The 24,996-nt window shown below is 44.8% G+C and overlaps 1 pseudogene; it reads right to left on the bottom strand.

The window, feature by feature from the left end:
- Positions 1-24,411: 24,411 nt before the first annotated feature.
- On the bottom strand, positions 24,412-24,717 carry LOC147996540 (large ribosomal subunit protein eL31 pseudogene; annotated as a pseudogene).
- Positions 24,718-24,996: the final 279 nt, after the last annotated feature.

Below are 24,996 nucleotides of genomic sequence, written 5' to 3'. Positions count from 1 at the left end.
GGCTCAGCATGAGGACTCAAGTTCAGATTCCTAGAACCTACAAAAGGCTAGCTAAGGGTAGCTTCTGCCTGTAAGGCTATCCTTGAGGCTGAGACAGGAAGTTCCTGATGCTTGCTGGTCAGCCAGGCAAATGTAAAATAGGAGCTTTGAGATCAGTAGACCTTGTCTCTAAAATGAAGAGGGAGTCGTCTTGAGAATGGCACACTCCATTGTAGCTCTGGCCTCGGCCACATGCACCTGCTCCCCTGCACAAGGAAGCAACCCTGCCTACACACACACACACACACACACACACACACACACACACAGAGAGAGAGAGAGAGAGAGAGAGAGAGAGAGAGAGAGGACACAGACATACAGAGTAAATAAATAAATCAGCATTAAAAGAAATCCTGTAGAGTATTACATCAGGCAGAGGTCTGGTTGATGATTAGGGCATTAGTGTCCCCTGACAAACCTCAAAGATTCCATGTAAAGATTCCCTTATCTCTTTGGGTAGGGATTGCCCTTACAGGGCCATGTGTCAGGTCACCCTGAATGACTTTGAAGAAGGCCCAAGACTGAACACTTGGCAAAATCAGTCTGAAAGGTGGAGGTGGCTGATGAAAGAAAGACTTCAGCCTAATGCCAGGGCCTGAGCCGTCTTGCTTGTTGGTAAAGTGATTGGATGATTGAGTGAGGGAGACACCAGAAGAGTGGGAAAAGGAACTAAAGCCAGGCTCGGCCAATGTAATCCCAGCCCTAGGAAGGCAGAGGCCAGATCACCACTAGCCTGAGGCCTGCCTACAAGCAGAGAGAGCTTCAGGCCAGCAAGGTTTATGTAATATATAGTGATTCGAATGCCCCTGTAGGTTTGGCCTTTGGAGTGCTTGGTCCCCAGTTGGTGGTGTTGTTTCGGGGAGTCTTAGGATCCTGGCCTTGTTGGGGCAGTGTGTTCCTGGAGGTCTGCTTTGAAAGTTTAAAGACTCTGTACCACTTCAACTTCTCTTTGCTCTTTGCCCAACTTCAATGATGTAAGCTTCCAGCTGCTGCCTACTGTTGAGAGTTTCTAGAGTGAAACACAAAGATTAAAATTAAACAGCATACTGCACAGAACCAGGAATGCCCTATCGACCCAGATAGGTGCCCTAACATAGAGCCACCCACCTGCTACAGTTTTACGGGGACCAAATGCAAAAGCCCTGTGATACTGATAAAGGGGGTAGAGGGTTCGCACATAGCTTTTGTTTTTGTTTGTTTTTCGAGATACTGGTTTCACCCAGTAACCCTGGCTTTCCTGGAGCTCACTCTGTACACCAAGCCGGCCTGAAACTCGCAGCGACCCACCTGCCTCTGCCTCCTGAGGGCTGGGATTAAAGGCCTGCATCACCACCCCTTGGCTCACATAGCAGTTTCTAGTCAGAATAAGATATAAACGGTACCTGGTCTCCAAAAATGAAAGCAATTGATTACTTTGAATTTGCAGGATTGAGGATGAAATGCTGTCAGGTTATTGATAAAGAATATATTATAGGACCAGGAGTGTCATATCAACCAGTGCCCTAACAGAGCCACCCACCCGTGGGTGATATGACTGGAGAATGGAGAGGTCCTAACCTTGGGACCTAAATGAACTAAGATATTGAGATCTCGTCTAACTACGATGCAGCGGTGGGGGGTGGGCAGAGGCACTGAAAGCATGTTCAGATGAGGAAGGATCTTGTGTGGTTTTAATATTCATTTTGAGGATGGTTTCACTCAAATACATAAACTTGCCTTGAAGTCGTGATCCTCCTGCCCGGGCGGTGGTAACACGGACCTTTAATCCCAGCACTGGAAGGCAGATCTCTGAGTTCAAGGCCACCCTGGTCTACAGAGGGAGTTCTAGAACAGTCAGGGCTACACAGAAATTGTGCCTTGAAAAGAACAAAGCAAAACAAAACAAAAAAAAAAAAAAAGAAGCTGGGATCTTCCTGCCTCAGTTTACAGAGTAGCTAAGGTCACAGGTGTACACCATCGGGCCTAGCTTCCGCTGCATGTGTAAGGAAGATGAAGACGTGACACAGGCCTGGTGTGAGAGTCACGGGGTAATAATGCCAGCCTTCCAGAGAGTAAGATGAGAGGAGCATACATTCAAGGCAAGCCTGAGGTACAGACACAAGCAAATTCTTGTACAGCTTGCAGCCTAGATGACATAGACAGACCCCGTCTGGATAGAAAGAAAGATGGGGGCAGGGTGACCTACTGTGCGTATTCTTTTTTTTTTTTTCTAAAGAAAACCCCCAGATTTGCCAAGTGTGATGGTATATATATGCCTGCAATCTTAGCCCTGGGGAGTAAGAGACGGAAGGATCAGAAATTCCAGACAGGTAATTTCAGTTACCTAGTGAGCTTGGGGGCTAACCTGTGCTACTCGCAACAAACAAAAGCCACAGTGATTTGCTGTGGCTTTACATATTTGGTGCAGAGCAGGAAGCAGACTGTCTATCGGAGTTCTTATGTAACGTTCCCACTGTTTATTTTGCTTCACTACTTGAATTGTCCAAAGTACTTGTATTTCATTTAAAAAAAAATCAACAGAAATTAGTTGGGCAGTAGAGAAAATAATGAGACACTTATCTACCTAAAAAAGAAATACCAAAAGCTTTTATATGTAACATAATTTTAGGAATAAAACATTTAAAATGGTCGTGCTTGTTTGTTTTTGTTTGTTACAGGGCAGGATTTCTGCATTCAACAGCCCTAACTGTCCTGGAACTTACTTTGTAGACCAGGCTGGTCTTGAACTCATAGAGATCCGCCCACCTCTGCTTCCCAAAGTGCTGGGATTAAAGGAGTGCGCCACCACAGTCTGGTGTTTTCCAGACTTATTTAACATTCCAAGGCCAGCAAGGTTTTTGTAATATATAGTGTTTTGAATAAGACTGCCCCCTGTAGGTTTGGCCATTGGAGTGCTTGGTCCCCAGTGGGTGGGAAACATGGAAAAGGATGCTGGGAGAAAGCCCAGAGTGCGAGTAAGAATCATTATGAAAAGCTTTCTTGTGTGTTCGTTCCTAACACATAACCAGATGACTGGTTAATATTGAATATGCGTAGCTGGTGTCCAACATAACTGGCAGATTATAGTTGGCATTAAAGTTTTAAAAACTGAACCTGGGGCTGGAGAGATGGCTTAGTGGTTAAGAGCACAGTTTGTTTTTCCAGAGGTCCTGAGTTCAATCCCCAACAACCAGATTCATGGTGGCTCACAACCATCTATAGTGTGATCTGATGCCCTCTTCTGGCGTGTAGGTGTATATGCAGATGGAGCCCTTGTGTACATTAAATAAACAAATACATCTTTAAAAAAGAAAATTGAACCTATTTATTTTCTTGAAAATATTAAGCTGTTATTATTTTGTGAGTGGTTCATGGTGTGTGTGTGTGTGTGTGTGTGTGTGTGTGTGTGTGTGTGTGTGTGTGTGTGTGTAGGTCTGAGGGCAACTTTGAGGAGTCAGTTCTTTCCTTTCACCCTTACTTTGGTCCCAGGAATTGGGCTTGAGCACTGATTGCTTTTGCCGGCTATGCAACCTCACCAGCCCATCGAAATTCTCTGAAATTCTCTGTACACACACACACACACACACACACACACACACACACACACACACAGGCTGTTCCACAAAAGATTCAGAATTTAGTCTCATCTCTATTACATACCTAGCTTTTTGACCTTAGGGAACATAAATGAATTCTTTAATTTCCATATCTATATCTTAAGAAAGACGAAACGGGAGGTTGGGGATTTAACTCAGTAGTAGAGCGCTTGCCTAGGAAGCACAAGGCCCTGGGTTCGGTCCCCAGCTCCGAAAAAAAGAACCAAAAAAAAAAAAAAAAAAAGAAAGAAAGAAAGACGAAACGGAACTCAGAGGGATGGTGTTGCTGCTAGCTCAGACTTTATCTAGCACAGGAGTACATTTTAATGTGCATATGTTGCACCTGGGAACTTCTAACAAGGAACCAAGCTGGGCGACTTGGCATCTCAGAGCAACCCACGCTTTTCCTCCCTCTGACTTTGCTTCCCTGTCATCCTCTGCTTGGAATCTCCTTCCCTCTTGACTCTGCCTCCCATTTCTGCCTGTAGATTCAGTCCATTTTGTGGGTTCCTCCGAGGTACACTTTACCCAAAGCCTTCCCTGGTCACAAAGACCTCCTTCTTTTGGTTCCTAAACTCGTGAAGTTTTTGTTGGCACAGCTCTTCTGGATTCAGCTGTCGCCACTCTTGACTCATTTGGCCTATGTCGGACATTATGGGTTTGCTTGCATATAATATGACCTCTGATTGAGACATTATCTAAGGATGCCTGGCTATGGCTAAGCTAAACAAGAGAAATTTGCCAAAGATATGTGTTTAATGTGGGTTGAAGAGTCGGGGTGTTGTAGGGAAACTACGGGTATATTCAGAAAGTTAAGGGTTTCCAAGGTGGTGAGGAGAGTTCCATATGGTTTGAAACGATCCTCTTTGGTTACAGGACTCAGTAAGTAGGTGACATGAGTCTATGGTTGAATAAGCCCTTACTGGGCAGATGTCCTCACGTTCATGTTTTCTGTGTCAAGTTGCTGTGGGCTTTGTAGAAGGCTGCACACATAGTGGCAGTTCTTGTGCACAGACGCATGTGTGGAGGTTTCCTTCCTTCGCAATCTGCCTTCTTCTGCTTATTTTTGCTAGACGGTGACACAAGTGACTCCATTCTGCTTCCTACCGCTTTCAAACCACAAACATGGCAGATGAATGGGATAAAAAGTCGAGAACCTCCAAGTCTGAGATCAAGGGTCAGTGGGGTGGTTTCCCTCTGGAGCCTGTGTTAGGGAACCATCCCATTCCTGACTCCTAACATTTGGTGGCTGCCAGCCATCTGGTATTCCTGCCTTATTGACACTGTCTTGTCTTCAGATTTAGCTTCTCCATCTCCACGTGTCACCTTCTCCTATCCTTTATAGTCTTGTGCTTGTTGGGTAATTCTTTTGCAGTTATGTCTGCAGTGGCTTTCCTCTAAATAAGGCAACATTCTTATTGCAGTAAAACTACAACCCAATCCATCGGTTATAGCTTTGCAGGATCCCTCCTTCCTTCTGGTTTCTGCTTATGAATGATTCCAGTGTCATTCCAACATGGTGACACATAGCAGCATTCCTAAGAACTCTCAGCTCTTTAGTTATAAAGTCAGAGTTTGGACACTCCTGTACACATGATTCCTCCTCCCTTTCCCCATCCAGAGAACATGCCTGGTGATCCCCAAAGAGGCAACTCCCCTTACTTTAGACAACTGAACATAGTCTACCTGTGTTTCTTTCCTATTCATATTGTTCAGGGGACCATTGGCCAACCGGACATTTCTAAAGAGGCTATCTTTTTGGGGAGGGGGAATTTTTTCCCTTTATTTTCTTCTTCCTTTTTTGGTTTGTTTATTTGTTTTCCAAACAGAGTTTCTTTGTGTATATAGTCCTGGCTGTCCTGGAACCCACTCTGTAGACCAGGCTGGCCCAGAACTAGGATTAGGGCATATGTCAACATGCCCAACTAAGAGGTTTTCTTTTTTAACTCTGTGTAGGGCTGGTCTCTGTTGCCCTAGAGTAGCTTCTACATCTAATTTAACTCTGGGACTGTGATAGTCAACAAATAGGCTTATTAGAGGCCACAAAATTTTTGCTAGAGAATAAGATATTTTTAAGTCATGTGGCAGAGAACTAGATGTCTTAAATAAATAAAAAATATCTATAAATTGAGAAGACATTTTTTTTATCATCCCAACAAATGAATAAAAAGAAAAATGTTAAAACAGCATCTTAAACCTGACAGTGGGGCCACACACCCTTAATCCCAGCACTCAGGAAGCAGAAGCAGAAGCAGGAGAATCTCTGTGACTTAGAAGCCAGCCTGGTCTACGGAGAGAGTTTCAGGACAGCCAGGGCTACATGGAGAAACCCTGTCTTGAAAAACAAAAACAAAAGTCTCCAGTGAGATAATCATTAAAGAAAATACATATTAACCTTAAGAGAAACAATAAAAATGTTATATGTCCTGTCTAATATACCTTCTACATTGACTTTAAGTATTATTTAGACATTTTTGTAACAACTTCATGAGGGAAGACTTTTTATTTTATTTTTTTTAAAGATTTATTTATTTATTATATATAAGTACACTGTAGCTGTCTTCAGACACACCAGAAGAGGGCATCGGATCTCTTTACAGATGGTTGTGAGCCACCATGTGGTTGCTGGAAATTGAACTCAGGACCTCTGGAAGAGTAGTCGGGTGCTCTTAACCACTGAGCCATCTCTCCAGCCCGAGGGAAGACTTTTTAAAAGACGTTTTATTTTATTCCTTTGACAATTTTGTGTGCACGGCGTACATTGTATCACATGTCTGCACGTGCACCAGGCATGTGCCTGGTACCCAGGGAGATCAGAAGAAGGTGTAGGATCCCCCAGAAGAAGAATTACAGATGGTCGTGACCAGCCATGTTGTTTCCGGGAACCAAAACCTCACCTTTTGCAGATGTAGTGAGCGCTCCTAACTTCTGAGTCCTTTCTCCAGTCCCAAGATAAGGCTTTTGATTTCCATTTAATAGGTGAGAAAAGAAGCTTGAGAATGATAAGAATTGTCCAGTTTTCTGCCTGCTTGGGTCAGGCCTCTAATCTTGATTTGTTTCTCGGGACATCTCTCCCCTTGTTTGATATGTCTTGAATTCGTGGCAAAAGTTCATGGGTTGGACACTTAATCCCCAGGGTGGTGGTGTTGAGAGGTGAGGGAGCCTGTAAGAGGCAGGCCTATTGGATTAGATTGTGAGGCCCCATTATGGAGGGGATTAGCGTTGGCTGTGTGGAGTGAGCTAGTTTCTCAAAGTGGGTGTTAACAAAATGAGTCTACCTCCCACGCTTAGGCCTTCCTCCAAGCAGCTGTCCCCACCTCTGCCTCTCCACCGAATTGTAACCCATAGGAACGAGGAGGGACTGCCTGGACTTGAAGTGTGAGTGATTTAAAGTTTTCTTTGCTTTATGAATGAAGCTGCTGTGAACATAGATAAGTAGATGTCTTTGTGGTGGGGTGGGTAGGATGCCCTTTGTGTGGATGCCCAAAGTGGGACACCGATGAGAAACTGCCATATTGATTTCCAAAGTGGCTGTACAGGTTTGCTCTCCCAACAGCAATGTAGGGGTGTTTTCCCTTTGCTCCACATCCTCCCCAGTATGAGCTGTCACTTGTGTTATTGATCTTAGCCATTTTGACAGGTGCGAGATAGAATCTCGGAGTCCTTTTGATTTGCATCTCCCTAATGGCTTAAGATGTCAAAACAGTTCTTTAAGTGGTTCTCAGCCATTTGAGATTCCTCTGTTGAGATTTCTGTTTGAATCTGTACCCCATTTTGGCTGTACATTTGGCTCGTTGCTGTCTAGTTTCTTGGGTTCTTTATATATTTGGGATATTAGCCCTCTATCAGCTGTGACGGAAGTGGAGAAAATCTTTCCCTATTCTGTACGTCGCTGTTTTGTCCTATCGACAGTGTACTTTGTCTTGCAAAAGCTTTTCAGTTTCATGAGGTCCCATTTATCAATCGTTGATCTTAGTGCCTGAGTCTGTGTTCTGCTTTGTTCGGGAAGCTGTCTCCTGTGCCAATGTGCTCAAGGCTATTTTCTACCAGGTTCAGTGCATCTGGTTTTCTGTTGAGGTCTTTGATTCACTTGGACTTGAGTTTTGTGCAGGGCAATCGATACGGATCTGTTTGGATTCTTCCACTTCCCACATCTAGTTAGACTGGCACCTTTGTTCAAGAGGTTTTCTTTTTTCCATTGTATATACCTGGCTTCTTTATCAAAAATCATGTGTCCATAGTTGTGTGGAATATGTCTGAATCTTTGATTCAATTCCATTAATAAACTTGTCAGTTTTTATGCCAATTTAAGTTTTTGTAACTATAGCTTTGTGGTACAGAAATCATGGATGGTGAGCCCCTCTGGAAGTTCTTCTATTGTTTTAGCTGTATGTTTTTTCATATGAAGTTGAGAATTGTTTTTCTTTTCTTTTTTTTTTGTTTTTGTTTTTGTTTTTGTTTTTGTTTTTCGGAGCTGAGGATCGAACCCAGGGCCTTGCACTTGCTAGGCAAGTGCTCTACCACTGAGCTAAATTCCCAATCCCGAGAATTGTTTTTCAAGAACTGTAAAGAATTGTGTTGAAATTTTAATGGGGATCGCATTGAATTGACGAATTGCTTTTGGTATAAAATGACCATTTTTACTATATTAATCCCACTGATCCATAAGCATGGGAAATCTTTCCATCTTCTGATATCTTCCTCAATTTCTTTCTTCAAAGACTTGAAGTTCTTGTCATTCAGGTCTTGGATTTTCTTGGTTAGAGTTACCCCCAAGATGTTTTAGATTATGTGTGGCTATCGTGAAGGGTGTTGTGGAGTATTACTCAGCTGTTAAAAAGAGAATAACATCATGAGATGTACAGGCAAATGGGCAGGACTAGAAAAAAAATCATCCTGAGTGAGGCGATTCAGACCCATAAAGCCAAGCATAGAATGTACTCACTTATGAGTGGATATGAGCTGTAAAGCAAAGGGTGATCATTGGACAGCCACAGACGCAGAGACGTTAAGTAACAAGGAGGGCTCAAGCAGGGGATACATGGATCTCCCTGGGAGTGGGAACTAGAATAGATTTTGTGGATGAACTGGAGGCAGGTGGGAATGGGAACAGGAGAAACTACTTGGAGGATGGGGAGAGAGAGAGAGAGAGAGAGAGAGAGAGAGGAGGAGAGGAGAGAAGAGGAGAGGAGAGAGAGGGAGAGAGAGAACCGAGAGAGAGTCAACTGGAGTTTGGAGGGCATTTCAAGAGCAAGGTAGAAACGAGTGTGATTGGAACTTCCAGGAATTGATGAAGGTGACTTTAGGGAAAACCAGTATATCTAGGGATGCGGAGCCTGAATTGGCCATCTTCTGTAACCTGACAAGGCTTCCAGTGGAGGGATTGAGACACCAACTAAGCGTAAAACTCTCCACCTACCTGTTCTGCCCGTAAGGTGTGCTGGGACAAAGGTGACATAAAACTTGTGAGAGTGGCCAACCAGTGACTGGTCCAACTTGAGATCCAAGCAGTGGAAGGGAGCCCACGTCTGACACTGCCTGGAGGACCAAGAATCGGAGGCTAGATAGTCCAGAGACCAGGCAGCCCAGAGACCTAGGATAGAAGCAAGCAGGACTGGCAAATAAGGAAATAAATTAAATATTTAAAAAAAGTAAAAGTAAAAAGTTGATGAAATGATTCCTATTTATACTCTACTATCCTTGTGGACCGGAGGCTGGGACCATCATCATCATCATCATTGGAGAAGCTTCATCCAGCTGCTGATGGGAGCAGAATTCGAGAACCATGGCCAAACATTAGGTGGAGCTCAGGGAATCCTGAGGAAGAGGGGGGAAGAAGGGTGGTGGTAGGAGGTAGAGTGGTCAAGGACACCGCAAGAAAATGGCTCACAGAATCAACAAACCAGGGCTCACAGGGGCTCGCAGAAACTGAACTGACGATCAGAGAACTGGTATGGGTCTGACCCAAGTCCTCTGCACCTATGGGATGGTTGTGTATCTTGGTGTTCTTATGGACTCCTAACTGTGGGAGAGGGCCTGTCCCTGACTCTTTTGCCTGCTTTTGAAATTTGTTTCCTCCTAGTGGGTTGCCTCGTCCAGCCTTAATATGAGGGGTGTGCCTAGTCTCGTTGCAACGTGATATGCTGTGCTTCGTTGGGAGGCCTGGAATGTCTTCTTCTCAGAAGGAGGAGTCAATGTGTGGGAGAGGGGAGATGGGGTGCAGGGTGGGCCCTGCGAGGAGAGGAAGAAGGGGAAACTGCAGTCAGGATACATCAGGACATATGACAGAAGAATAAATAAAGACATGAAGTTTTCTTCCCTTTCCCCCTTCTTCTCCCCGACTCTGAGCCACTTTTTGTTGTTGAAGCAAGACCTTGCTTGCTCAGGCTGACCCCAAACTCCCGTTCCTTCTGCCCCAGTCTTCCACGTGGTGACGTCACACGTTAACAGTTGTGCTGGCCACCATGCTCAGCTGATCTTTTCTTTTTTTTTTTTTCTTTTTTTCGGAGCTGGGGACCGAACCCAGGGCCTTGCGCTTCCTAGGCAAGCGCTCTGCCACTGAGCTAAATCCCCAACCCCTGATCTTTTCTTAATGAAGTACTTGGCTCCATTTGTCACAGGCTGGGGATGTGGTTCAGTTGGTGTCGTGGGTTTAAATGAGAAAGTTTCGGACATCTGAATACTTGGTCACCAGTTGGTGGCGCTGTTTCAGGGAGGTACAGGAGGTGCTGCCCACCTAAAGGAAGTTGTCATGGTCCGGTTCGCTCTCTGCTTAACACTTGCATTTGATGGTGCAAGCTGTTAGCTTCCTGTCCCTGTCACTAAGCCTATTTCTTGCACCCGCCTCCTGGCATGATGGATTTATTTATTCTTCTGGAACTCTTTCTTCTTAAGAAAGGTCACGGTGATCTGGAGAGATGGCTCGGATGTTAAAAGCACTGGCTACTCTTCCAGAAGTCCAGAGTTCAGTTCCCAGCAACCATTCAGTGGCTCAAAACCATCTATAATGAGATCTGGTGCCCCCTTCTGGCCTATAGGCATATATGCAGGCAGGAAGAGGTATAGACAATGAATGAATGAATGAATGAATGAATGAATGAATGAATGAAGAAAGGTCACAGTGTTTATCACAGCAACAGGGAAGCAACGAATCCACGGAGCATCTATAAAGCAGAGGGTCTGGCACCCAACACTGCATAAAACCAGATGTGGTGCTGTGGGCCTGTAATCCGAGTACAAGGGAGATAGAAACAAAAGGACCAGAGTTCAAGGTTACATAATACCCTGTCTCAAAAAACAAAACTAAAAAACCCCTTGTGGATAATTACTATATATACCCTTTACCCACTCGTGTGGCACAAACTTTACAGTTGTCACTGCATAGGTGAATTGGGAGCATCATCCTTGTGTCTAGTGTGCAAGCTAGCTCCTAATCGGCAGAGTGAACTCTCAATGAGGCTGGACCCTAATTGCCATACTCCTGCTCAATATACATTGGTAGAGATACAACTGAACCCGTCCTAAAGATAGTTGAGTGAGTTTGCTTTTATAATTCTGTGACAGAATGGCTGGTCTAAACAGCAGGAAGAAAGAATTCTCTTGGCTCATGGCTCCAAGTGATTCATTCTGTGGCTACTTGGTCCCTGGACTTGTGGCTATGTGAGTGGGTGGTGGGTAAGCTCCTTCAGGCCACAGAGGATAAGGAGAAAGGGAACTGGGCAGTGATGGCACATGCCTCTAATCCTAGCACTTGGCAGGGAGGAAAGTGGATCTCTGTGAGTTTGAGGCCAGCCTGAGTTACCAAAGGGAGTTCCAGAACCTGCCCTTAGTGAACTGCTTGTGTAAGTTTGGACCCTGTCTTAGTCAGGGTTTCTATTCCTGCACAAGCATCATGACCAAGAAGCAAGGTGGGGAGGAAAGGGTTTATTCAGCTTACACTTCCACACTGCTGTTCATCACCAAAGGAAGTCAGGACTGGAACTCAAGCAGGTCAGGAAGCAGGAGCTGATGCAGAGGCCATGGAGGGATGATACTTACTGGATTGCTCCCCCTGGCTTGCTTAGCTTGCTCTCTTATAGAACCCAAGACCACCAGCCCAGGGATGGCACCACCCACAATGGGCTGGTCCCTCCCCCCTTGATCACTAGTTGAGAAAATGCCTTACAGCTGGGTCTCATGGAGGCATTTCCTCAATGGAGGCTCCTTTCTCTATGATAATTACAGCTTGTATCAAGTGGACACACAAAACCAGCCAGTATAGACCCACCTCCTAACTTCCCACAAGAGCACCACCTGCTGGGGGCTGAACTCCAATAACTCTGCAAATCTAAACCCTGACAGTCATATCAATAAGCTTCCTTATTGATTTCAGAGGAGATTGGGGTAAATATAAAATATAAGATGTTTCATGGAAATAGGAGTGTAAACAGTTATGTAATACTATATTTGCATGTAGAAATAGGTATCAAAAGGGTTTCTCGAAAGTATGGGTTAAACAGTTGAAGTCTGGAATTGGAAATGGCTCAACACTTGGGAGAGCACTTGCCAAGCAAGCATCAGGACCTAAGTTGTGATCTAAGCATCCATGTAAAATTCTAGGCAGTGGGGTGTGTGTGTGTGTGTGTGTGTGTGTGTGTGTGTGTGTGTGTGTGTGTATGTGTGTGGAGGTGCCTATATTTCCAGTGCTGTAGGGTATAGACATAAAAGAATTGCTTGTGGCTTGCTGCCTACCAGCCTAGCTGAGGTTCAATTAGAAACACTATCTCAAAAGAAGATGTGAAGGGGTTGGGGATTTAGCTCAGTGGTAGAGCACTTGCCTAGCAAGCGCAAGGCCCTGAGTTCAGTCCCCAGCTCCGAAAAAAAGAAAAGGAAAAAAAATAGAAGATGTGAGAGGGTAATAGAGTAGGGTCGCCCGCTATATTAGTCAGGGTTCTCTAGAGTCACAGAACTTATGGGTAGTCTCTATACAGTAAGGGAATTTGTTGATGACTTACAGTCTACAGTCCAATTCCCCAATGGTCAGCAGTAACTGTGAATGGAAATCCAAGGATCTAGCAGTTGCTCAATCCTACAAGGCAAGCAGGTGAAGAAGAGAAAATCGTCCTTCTTCCAATGTCCTTATGTAGGTCTCCAGCACAAGGTGTGGCCCAGATTAACAGTGTGTACCACCTTACCTGGATCTGGGATTTGCTTTGTCCCAGTGATCTTGAACTCAGAGACCTCCTTGCCTTAGTCTCCTGGGATTCATAGCCACTTTGCCTCAAGATCTCCATGCCAAGATCCAGGTCAGAAACTTGTATCTCCCAGCCTCAAGATCTGGATCACAGGTGAGCCTTCCAATTCTGGATTGGAGTTCATTCCAGATATAGTCAAGTTGACAACCAGGAATAGCCGTTACAGTCAGTCTACACCCCATCCTAGTTTCTGTAGGTTGATGTTGTTATGCAGGTGAAGGGAGGTTCGGGATAGAACGAGGCCTGTCGTCAGACAAGAAGGAAGGATGGGCAGGAGAAAAGTTTTAGAGAGACAGAAGAGGCTGGAACAAGGAGGCAGCCAAGAGAACATGGTGGCAGATATTAAGATTCCTCTCTGCAGATATTACAGGTTATGACTATTCTTAAGGGATGAATGTGTACAGGATTTTGTGTTGTCTAGATGGGCAAATTATATCTTATCTAGGCGGGCAGTTTATATCCTTATCAATTGATTGTAAGTTTATTGTGTAGATGTATTATGAATTGAGAATTTAACATGTAAATCTGATCGTTGGGTTACAGTTTGTTGAGTCTTGATTTTCCCAGGTAGCTGGAACCAGAGAGTTCGAGGCTATCAGAGAGCCGCCTGGAGAGATACTAATCTGAGGTGAATTAGCGTTAGTTCCAGTGGCCCGTTGGAGGTGGAACTAGCAACCGCCAGGGTACATGCGGGAACCGGTTCTGTCTTTTTGTTTTTATTTTTACCGTAGCGAGTTTCCTCAATGTGGGCACGTAGGAAAGTATACCTGCACATACATGTGCACACATACCACATATGCCACACTCACACATTCTCTGTGTCTGTCCGTCTGTCTGTCTGTCTGTCTCTCAGAGAGAGAGAGAGAGAGAGAGAGAGAGAGAGAGAGAGAAGTGAGAAGTTAAATTTAAAGAACTTTATTATGGACAACAGAATCCAATTGTGTAAGAGACCCAGTTCAGTGTTAATAATGCAGTAAATTGAAAACAAAGGGTAAGGGTAGAGGTCAACAAGATGGCTCAGTGAGTAAAGGCAGCTGCTACCACACCCAGTGCTCTGAGCTCGTCCCAAGAAGCACACACTGGAAGGAGAGAGCCAACTCCTACACGCAGTCCTTTGATAGATACGCGCACACTGTAGCACACAGGCACTAAATAAATAAGACAGTGAAAGACAGAAGATATTCCATTTTTAAAAGAGAATATAAACTTAAATGAGATAAAATGAGCTTCACATCAAAGAGTGCTGGAGTGAAACGGTGCAGTGACTAAAAGAGCTTGCTGCCAAGCGTGGCACACGGAGTTGAACCAAATCCCACAAGCTGGCCTTTGATATGCATGCCATGGCACAAGTGTGTATGCGCTCACGAATGTGCATGCACGCGCGCTCACACACACACACACACACACACACACACACACACACACAAAGAAAGAGAGAACAAATTACTGTAAACAAGTCTGGCAATTAAATTAAATTAAATTCTTAGAGACAAAAGATAGTCATTAATTAGTGATGAAAGATCCAGTCGATCAGGTTGATACAACACATGCAAACACACAGGAGCCTAAACTGGAGCCCCTGAACATGTAAGACAAAAGAAGGACACAGAGAAACATGGTAGAAACATGGACAGCACATAGTAGGCGACTTCAGTAACCCACTTCCCACAATGGTTATATCATTCCGACAGAACATATGCGAAGGATGCTGGATTCCAATGTCACGTTAGAACATGATCCTAAGGACACATAAAACCTCCCATCCCACAGTTGTAGAGTTCTAGCAGGTATCAAATATTCTCACATACAGACCCAATATTGGGACAGAAGACAAGCCTCCGGAAATCCAAGAAGATTGAAGTCATATCAAGTAGTATTTCTAGTTATATTGTTATGAAATCAATAACAGAAAGAACCTTTGGGAATTCATAAACATTATATATCTGTACATATAGATATATTATTTATGTATACATGTATTATGTATATATGCATGCATGTATGTGTGTATGTATGTATGCATGCATGTATGTGTGTATGTATGCATGCATGTATGTGTGTATGTATGTATGTATGTATGTATGTATGTGTGATAGACTGTTGCCCTTAGGGGATGATGAACAAAAGAACATGAACTGAAATTCAACTACAGCCTGGCATGACATACTCATTTACAGTAAATTTATAAGCAGAAGTGTACACTCTAAAGCAGCTATAAAAGCAGGATGTGAGAGGCTGGAGAGATGGGCCAGTGGTTAGAGCACTGAAGTTCTTGCAGAGGACTGGGTTCAGTTCCCAGCACCCACATCGGATCACAACTACTTTTAACTTCAGTTCCAGGGGAGGAAGCCCTCTGACTCCCTGAGGGTCATGCAAGCAGATCCAGACATAAATATAAACAAATAAATTCTTAAGAAAGAAAGGAAGGAAGAAAAGAGAAGCAGATGTGATGAATACATAATCCAGTGACTGCTGTCTGCCGTCTTTACAGAGCCCTGAGTATGTTCATGGCTGCCGGCACAACAGGCATTGACACCGGTGCCCCCACAACTTGGGAGCAGCATGGCGAGCTCTGAGCTGGAGGGCTACCCAGGGTAGAGGGCCAGGGTTTCTCAGGCCGCAGTTTGCATTTTGAACATCCACCTCTGCCAGGGCTACATGTTTGGGCCTTACTGGGGCAGCAGTCATGGCAGAACCTTTAAGAGCCTTGTGGGAGGCCTTTGGTTCCTTGGGGGTGTTTGCTGCCCATGAAAGTGGCTGTGTGATTCTAGGCCCCTCCTCACTCTCCTTTTATGTGAGTGAAATGAGATGAGCAGCTTTGCACTGGTGATGATGCAGCCACAGTCCTAAAGCCGTAAGACCAAACCCTCATAGACAAAAAAGTCCAAAAACCGTGAGCCAAGAGTCGGCCATTCCCTACGTCTCCGGTGTTTGGTATTGTGTCAAAAGTTAACAGGAACAAGGACAAGCTATAATACTGGATTATTCATTTATTTTGAAGCCTTGAACTCACAATCCTCTTGCCTTAGCCTCCTGAATGCTGGGATGACAAGCATACGCCACCATGTCCAGCTTTCATTACAATCTTACAAGACAACCTTGTGCGTGGGATGCACCATTGGTGGAGATATTTCCATATTTCTATGTGCACGGGACTGCGTACAAAGCATGTGGCACACTCCCTGTATCTAGTGCATGGTGACTGTTGCTGTGACAATAAGCTTTCCAGAGCTGGGACAAACTAAGGGAAGTCAACGTCAAGGAGGGAAGTGGTCTTTTGGCTTCCTGTTGCAGAGTATTTAGTCTGAGGTCATTTGACTGTTGCTTCTGGGCCCGGAGCAAGACAGAGAGAGCATCATGGTGGCTAACACAAGTGTGAAGGAACAAGACTCCCCCCGTCATGATAGCCAGAGCAATAGAGTAAGAATGGAAGGGGACCAAGAAAGAAAGCAGGGGACCAACTACAGGCTGCAGAGGCACATCCCACTGACCTCTTCCCTGGGCCCATCTGCTCGGAAACTCTGCCACTGCCTAGCAGCACCAAGGGGTAGGAGCCAACCTTTAAATCCACCAAGCTCTGGGGACTTTTCCAATCCAAATCCTAACACTTCTCATAACTGCACCTCCATGTCTTTGAAGGGTGCTGTTTTCTTCAGGTTAGAAATTGCTTTTTGTGTGTGTGTTTTCACAAATAATCGCACATTTAATCCTTGTAACCACTTTACAAGGTAGATGCTGTTACTGAGGCTCAGAGAGACAAATATTTCACCCAGGTCATCCAACTGGTGAGTGGACTCAGGGACACTGTGTGAATGGTATCCTCGCCTCACCCCTTAAAACAAACGTGTATACCAAAGCCGGTTCCGGTACCGTAGGTCTGTAACCCTCATGGTTCTGTGGCTGAGGTCGGCAGGGGCTCTGGGGTTCAGTGGATAGAGTGGAGGTTTTTCCATTCAAAAGGTCCTAGCTTCTGCCTCAGGCACCACATAAAACTTACGCCTGAGATCGCAGTACTCAGAAAGTGTATGTGCAGGATAATCTGAAATTCCAGGCCAGCTTTTACCCCATCTCAAAAACAAAAACAAACCAAAAACTGGCCAGCGGTTGAGGCCTTGTCTCCTAATAAGAGCTTAACATACAGCAGCTGACATAGCTTGGTGGCAAAGCCCCTGACTAGCATGCATGAGGCCCTAGTTCAGGGAAATCACCAGTATAGAAAAAAAAGGTCATTTAATTGTGTTATCTTAATTTACAATAAAACTGTGAGTTTGAGGCTGGAGAAATAGTTCAACTATTTTTTTTTTCGGAGCTGGGGACCGAACCCAGGGCCTTGTGCTTGCTAGGCAAGCGCTCTACCACTGAGCTAAATCCCCAACCCCAATAGTTCAACTATTAAGAGACTTGCTGCTCTTGCAGGGAATCTGCTTTTTGTTCCTAGCACTGACCTGGATGGCTCACCGCCATCTGTAACTCCAGTTCGAGGGGATCGCAACCCCTCTTCTGGCGTCCCTAGACACGAGGCCTGCGCATGATGTACAAGTCTTACCTTTGTACACACAGGTATCCCTACACATAAAACGGGAGTAACTTTAAATTAAAAAGTGAGTTTTGTTTGCTTATTTTATTTAAGGACACATATTTGTGTAACTCATGGATCTAATGATCTAGATTAGTCTCCAAGCTCTGAAGATGGACAGATAGGAGATGTTCCCTTGGTTAACAGCTGACACCTGGCTGACTTATTGATCTTTGGGTTGTTATCATTAGTGAATAATCTACAAGTAGGAGGCTTTGCATCCCTCTAAATGGACAAAGACACAAGAACGAAATCCCTTTCATAAGCCACACAAGCACCCCAGCACTCACAATGTCTTCATCGATGGAAAGGTTGGCCTGGATTTTGCCCTATGCCTCCATCAGTTCTGAGAGAACAACAGCATGGGTCATGTACCTGGCTTTCATCCCAGGCACCATGCTGACCTCATTTCTAGAGACATTAGTAGAGGCAGGAGAACTAGAACTTAATACTGACTTAAAGTGTTGTTTCTAGAAGTTGCTTCATGTCAAGCCTTCCCTTTACTGGCTGTGTAAACACGAGGCGCCTAATCCTTCCTTGTTCTTTACACATGCCCTGGAAATATCAACACAGCCCAGGCCATGGAGCGGTTGTGAATATTAAGTAAGACAATATGTGTAAGGTGCTAGCTGACGGAATTCTGAGACACGGTGAACTACTGTTTTTCTAGTTGTCCAAAGAGCCACAACCAGGAGGAGGAGCCATGGGGCTAGAGAGATTGCTTAGTGGATAAAAGGTGCTTACTGTCAAAATTATCTGAGCTTGATCTCTGGGAACCATAAGATAAGAACCAACTCCCACAAGTTGTTGTCTGCGCCTGGCATAGTTGGGCAGTCTCTCTCTCTCTCTCTCTCTCTCTCTCTCTCTCTCTCTCTCTCTCTCTCTCTCTGTGTGTGTGTGTGTGTTTGAGAGAGAGAGAGAGAGAGAGAGAGAGAGAGAGAGAATTTTAAAAAGAGAGAGGAGCCACCAGGAGACAGTTCTAAGTCATGTCTTTCGATATAATTTCTCAACAAGGAATGTTGTACCAGAGGTTCCTCTCTTACTGCAAATCTTGTTTGTGCCACTTCCTCTGAACCTCTTACCCTCATGGCCCACTGCTTACCTCTTTTGGGGTAGATACCCTTGGGCCAAGCCCATGACACTGTAAAGAGTCCGTACATCATTCTATTTTAGTAGCTGGGTTGGCTGGGTGGGTTAGCTGTCACTGTGGCTTCAGTGTGTCCCTCAAAATCCAAGTGTTGAAAATGTGACCCCCAAAGTTACATTGAGAAGTAGGGCTTTTAGGAGGTGATAAGTCTATGAGAGGCTGCTTTCTCCTTATGCACAAAGTAACGAATGCTACCGTAGGAGTGAGTGAGTTTTTGATGAAAGAACAGGTTTGGTCTCCTCCCCACCATTACCCGCCTTCCCTTCAGTCTCATTATTACACCTCTTTGTCTTTCTCTCTTACTTGTTTACCTCTCCCCTCTTCTTAGGTCCCCCTCTTTCTTTTCCTTCCCCAACCACCCGCTTTCTCTCCCATGTTTCTGTCTATTGCCAGGCAGTGGCTCATCAAGAAAACCCTTATATCAGGATTGTGTTTTCTCATAGCCATAATCCTAATGCCTGGAAGGGCGAAGGCTGGGCAGGGAACTGTCAGCAGTCTGAGGCGGCTAGGATCATGGACTGAAATTCTATCTCTAAAATCAAGATGAAAAATTGTGCAGTGCCTCAAGGAAGGCAGAAGCACGAGGATCTCTGAGTTTGAGGCCAGCCTGGTCTGCAGAATGAGTTCTGGGACAGCCAGGGACATCTAGAGAAAGGCTGTCCAGAAAAATAAAAACAGCAACAAACAAAGAAACAAAAACAAGAGAAAACAATAAATAAAACAAAACCAAACCAAATGACACCTCCGAACACCTTCTAAAGGTACTGACACACACTCCTTTAATCCAAACACCATCGAAGCAGAGGCAGGTAGATTTCTGAGTTTGAGGCCAGCCTGGTCTACAGAGCAAGTTCTAGGACATCCAGGCAAATCCTTATACATGGGCTGGAGAGATGGCTTAGTGGTTAAGAGCACCGACAGCTCTTCCAGAGGTCCTGAGTTCAAATCCCAGCAACCACATGGTGGCTCACAACCATCTGTAAAGAGATCTGATGCCCTCTTCTGGTGTATCTGAAGACAGCTACAGTGTACTTATATATAATAAATAAATCTAAAAAAAAAAAAATCCTTATACATATACAAATTTAAAAGCAAACGAAAACCGAAATAGAATCACATATTTTGTTTCACAGATTACTGTAGGTAGATTTTTCAAAACCTATTTTAATAAGGGTTCTTAAATGCTTTAACCTCCCTTCTAGCCCACCATCCACCAGAGGTTGTGGAAAGGAAAGGTTAATAGGGAAAAGGAGGATGTGGACCTGTTTAGAAATAGTTCTTTCAGATGAATTCAATCTTCTTTGTCTTTGATCAACAGTTGAGTTCACACGAATCAGCAGTAATAGCTCGATCCACTCACAAACAAACATTCTCGAATCAGCAATGGCAGTTCTATACAGAAGAAACCTCAAGGCTCTACCAACTGGCCCCAGTCAGCAGAAGTCTCAAGAAGTGCTTTGGTGTGTTTCTCTCTATGAAGTCATGACAGACAAAGACCAGCAAAGAGTGGCAATGTGAACCAATGCAACAGCATCGTCCACTGTCTGTTGGGTTGTACTTACACCCTTTCCAAGCATCTGCTGTAGCAAAGCGCCACATGTGCCCTTCCCAGGCAGCTTCCAGAAAAACAGCACATGTTTGTTCTCAGCAAAACATCCTCTCATGAGAGGGTATCCAGAAAAATATCACATGACACAACCAAATCTCCAAAAAGAATCCAGAAATTTCCACTTTAGACTACACATTTAAAGAATCAGTAGTGACTCAAGAGAAACTTATGTAACGGAATTTAATTTGTCATTTCAAAATGTCTATTTTTACCTTCACATCTGTTTGTGGCTAGATTAATTTGCATTTTCTCACACCTTTTTTTTTCCTTTTTTTTTCGGAGCTGGGGACCGAACCCAGGGCCTTGCGCTCGCTCGGCAAGCTCTCTACCGCTGAGCTAAATCCCCAACCCCTTCTCACACTTTCAACATGGAGATCTTTGAGTGTAGAAGCTAGGGCATGGTCACAGTTAAAGTAATGGACAAGTTGAACTCTTAAGGCGGGTAATAAAGGACGGGAGAAGTCAGAGCAAGTGAAGAGATAAGCAAAGATCTCTTTGGACCCCAGGGCCAGTTCAGGTCCCTGTCAACATTCAGGGTTATGCAAGCTCCCTCTACCAATCCCATTTTATCCATCACTGTAGTGATAGGATGTCTCCAGCCACCCACAGACTTGGGGCGGTCGGGTCATGCTGTACGCAGGTGCCTGATGAGGGAATCATGGGAGCGATTGTTGAAGGTTTGGCTCTTGGGTTTGAAAAGAAGGGAGAGAAGGAGGGAGGAAATAGATGATAGAAGATAGAGACTTGGCTGGCTGGAGGGTAGGTAGATAGATGGACAGAAGGATGGATGGACAGACAGAAGACAAAAAGACCAAAAATAAAAGCAACTATTCCCCCTCTGAGCACTTGGAGTCTCGCTCCAGTTACTTGCAATGTATTGGAGAAGCATCTAGAAACTATCTCCTAATAACCTTATCTCAAATGGTCAGTCAGCCTCAAGAAAGAAACGTGCATGGAGCTGGCCCAGGTGCCCCGTGAGAGGAACAGATTAAAAACAACAACAACAACAACCATGAATTGTATGCACGATGCAATTGCTTTCTACCCCAGGTAAGAATGAGTCTACGTCATTTGCAGAAAAATAGATGCAACTCGAGATCTCACTCAGTGAATTTGTCAGGAAAGCAAGTGTCAGGAAAGCAAATATTGGCTATTTTCTTTGTGGCTTCCAGATTTTTGTATAAAACTGACTGTATATGTGACAGGAAAACAGAGATAAAACCGTGTAGGACGGCAATGGGGATCTAACAGGAGGGGGCATGGAAAAGGAACAGCTTGCAGGGATGGGGGATATGCCCCATATACAATATATACTTACAGGAAGACTGAAATAAACTCAATTTAAAGAAAGGAGAAAGAAGAACCAGGTCTGTAAGCTTCCTACTGGACATGCTATGCCCACTCATTTGTCCGGATGTGAACCCACCCAAAACCAAAAGCAACTTCCCTTACCTCTGCATGAACACTCCCATGCTCTCCCAAAAGGATTGTTTTTCTTTCTGAGAACCAGTCATACATCTTTGTAGCATATTTTCTTCAATTAAAAAAAATTCTTTCTGTGCGTGTCCACACATCTATATGCACTCGTGGGTGTGAAGGTGTTTGTGCCAAGGAGACCAGGGGTCAATGCTGTTCATCTCCCTCCCTCACTCTCCATCTTTATTTTATTTTATTTATTTTTTATATACTCTGCTTCTGAATGTCTAGCTCTCTCATTCAGCTACACTGGTTTGCCAGAAAGTCCCTGGAACTGTGTGGTGTGTGTGTGTGTGTGTGTGTGTGTGTGTGTGTGTGTGTGTGCATGTGTGTGCGTGTGTGTGCGTGTATGTGTGTGTGTGTGTCTGTGTGTGTATGTCTGTGCGTGTGTGTGTGTGTATCTGTGTGTGCGTGTGTGTGTGTGTGTGTGTGTGTTTTCCAGGTGCATGTGTGGGGGTCAGAGGACATCTGATGGGAGTCAGTTCTTTCCTTCCCCCATGTGTCCCAGAGACTGAACTTATGTATCGGACTTGGCAACAGGCATTCGCCATCAGCAAAGCCATATCTGTAGCCATAAGTTTTCCACAATAAATCTCTCCATATCTGTTTTGTTCTGTTAAGTAATGTTTTTTAACCTCTTCCCCTTTGGCTTGTCACAATCACTTTTGGCATGACATTTTGGCGACCCATATAAGAAGCTCTCTCTTTGCCTTGCTTGGTAAATCTTGTCTCTGGACCTCGTGGCTGGTTATCTGATAAGACTCTGAAGGCTTTGACTGGGTCTTTGCTTCTCCAGTAAGACTCGAGAGTCCTTCTGCCTGTGACTGTGGGGTTGTGTTGCTTGTAAAGGCACAAACCCAGGAGCTCTTTCCAGGCATCTGTGAAAGCCTAACTTGTTTGCCACCGAAAGACTCTGGGCAAGGTTATGCTTTGGCAGGGCTTGTAAACCCTGGGAAGAGGAGGTCAGCTTCCTGTATTCTTTAAGGGGAAGGGGCCACTTTGGTGTTCTGCAAGCCTACTCTATGGGCAGTGTGGGTAGCAGAAAGAGCTTGAGAAGATAAGTCAACATGTGTTGTTAGGACTCTGCCCTTTCCCATCTCTCTTCTCCACCAGCATCCTCCTCCTTCACTCCTCCCTAGCATCTGAGGAGTATAGCGTGTGGTTGATGGTATACATGTCCACCACTCTCTTGGTCCGGCCAGGTTTTTGCTCCCTCCAAGGCAGCAAGCCTCTCTTTTTCTTCTCGTGACTGATTAGTGGCCATTTTTTGGTTTGGAAGCTTTCCATTTGAGGTTGGTCTGGCCTGACTAACCAAACAGGTTTGGCTTCTGAGCGGAACCAGATAGAGCAGGTTGCAGACAAGCCAGTGTGATGAGACCAAGCTTCCCCTTTTACCCATCCCCACACTAGGGAGGCCTTTGCTCTCAAGGGATGCATTCTGGGTGAAGGACACACCTCTTGTAAGACCCATGGGGAGAACATACTTTTATTTCATCTGACCCATCTTTTATTTTATCTATACATTTTCTCCTCACAGTCTCACAAAGAAAACGCTTCTTTTCTTTCTCTATTCTTCTCTTAGGTTCATTTATCTTTATGTGCATTGGAGTTTTGTCTGATGCTTGTCTGTGTGTGGATGTCAGATCTCCTGGTAGTGGAGTCACGACTATTGTGAGTGGTCACGCCGGTGCTGGGAATTGAACCTGAGACCTCTGGAAGAGCAGCCAGTGCCCTTAACCTCTCAGCATTCTCCCCAGCCCAACACTTACTTTCATTTGTAACAAAATTCGTTCTTTTTATCCTCTACCTGATCTAGAATGCTAGCTACCTCCAGGCACAATAAACTCTGATTGCATCCCATAATTAAATACCTTGTGATTTAGGTAAGGACTCAGATATTTTATACTCAGCCTTTGTGTCTGAAGCCTTTGTGTCTTCTCCCATTATCCTCAGCTGTAAGGGATGCTGGGGGGGGGTGTCCTGTTTTGCCTCATTAGATTCTCTTTCCCCAACCAAATTTCCCCTAAACTGAGCCCCAGATCCGATCTCTGATGATCCCTCTTTTGTGCACGTTCAAGCCCCTGCTCAACCTCAAACATCTCCTCCACCACCCAAGCCCCCACCTGGCAACTCTGCTCCCACCTCTCCCTTGTTCTCCAATGTTTCCTCCACTTCCTCCTTCCTCCTGACTACCCCTCCGGATTGCCGGATTGCCGGATTACCGGATTACCGGATTACCGGATTGCCGGATTACCGGATTACCGGCATACATACTCTCACACTTACTCTTAGAAATGGCACGTTAAAAACCTTCACCTCACAAAGCAGTCTTCCCCTTCTGGGGTAGATATAGGGACATCGGCACCATTTACTTACATGTCTGATGCACCTCACATACAATCCAAAGTGGAGTTGGTTAGCCAGGCCACCTCAACCTTCATTAAGGAATCCAAAGGACTCCAGGTAACTTGGGATGTAATCTGTCAGGATAATGCTACTGTCCCAGTGAGCTGCTCAGGCATAAGGAGGTGTCCTGTCTCTGGTGTTCAGTGTGTGACTACATTGAGACATTCAGACTCATAAAAGAGTCAGGCCAGACTTCCTTGCTGGTCCCGCTATGGAACCTAGCTCGTCATATCAGGTCACAGACATAAGAGATTATGGGGTCAGGGTGGGGAACCTGCTAGAATCTTATGATTACCTGTTTATTAAAGGAGGTGAAAATGACTGATGTTAAATGCATTAATTATAACAAGTTATAGGAGATAACACAAGTTTCCAAGGAATCTGTCCTCTTTCTGCCACGAGTAGCTGATGCGGTACGGAATATTCCTTATTCCCTTGGCCCAGATGGCTTTATTGAGCCTGGTATCTATGTGCACATCTGGAGTCCCCATTTCCTTCATGGCAAATTTCCAAATTTCTTTGAGTGCCCGAGGAGCACGCTTCTTGAAGCCCACTCCATGGATGCGCTTATGAATGTTGATGGTGTATTCTCGGGTCACCACCTTGTTGATGGAAGGATGGTCATTCTTCTTACCACCCTTCTTTGAGGGAGCCATTCTGCCAAGGCCCAAGTTGGAAAGGAAGTTAAGGGTATTTTCTTTTGTAGTCACATTCACTCAAACACTCCTTGTTTGCCTTCAAACGGCCTGAGAGAGCATCCCCCACACATCGTTTGGACAGGCCTTGGGCAAGGACATGTCCTAAATTTCCCCCTGGAGTAGCTTTCCTCAGTCAGTCAGTATGATTTATTAGCCTGGAACCCAGTGCAGATCAAAACAGTGTCCTAGTTTTTCAAAAACTTGCCTTATGTGGACATAATGTTTCTCCATCAGAGG

Source organism: Rattus norvegicus, chromosome 2 (genome assembly GCF_021556685.1).
Source record: "Rattus norvegicus strain SHRSP/BbbUtx chromosome 2, alternate assembly SHRSP_T2T, whole genome shotgun sequence".
NCBI classification, from domain to species: domain Eukaryota; kingdom Metazoa; phylum Chordata; class Mammalia; order Rodentia; family Muridae; genus Rattus; species Rattus norvegicus.
Note: the sequence above shows the minus strand (reverse complement) of the source record. Positions and strands in the feature narration are given on the sequence as shown.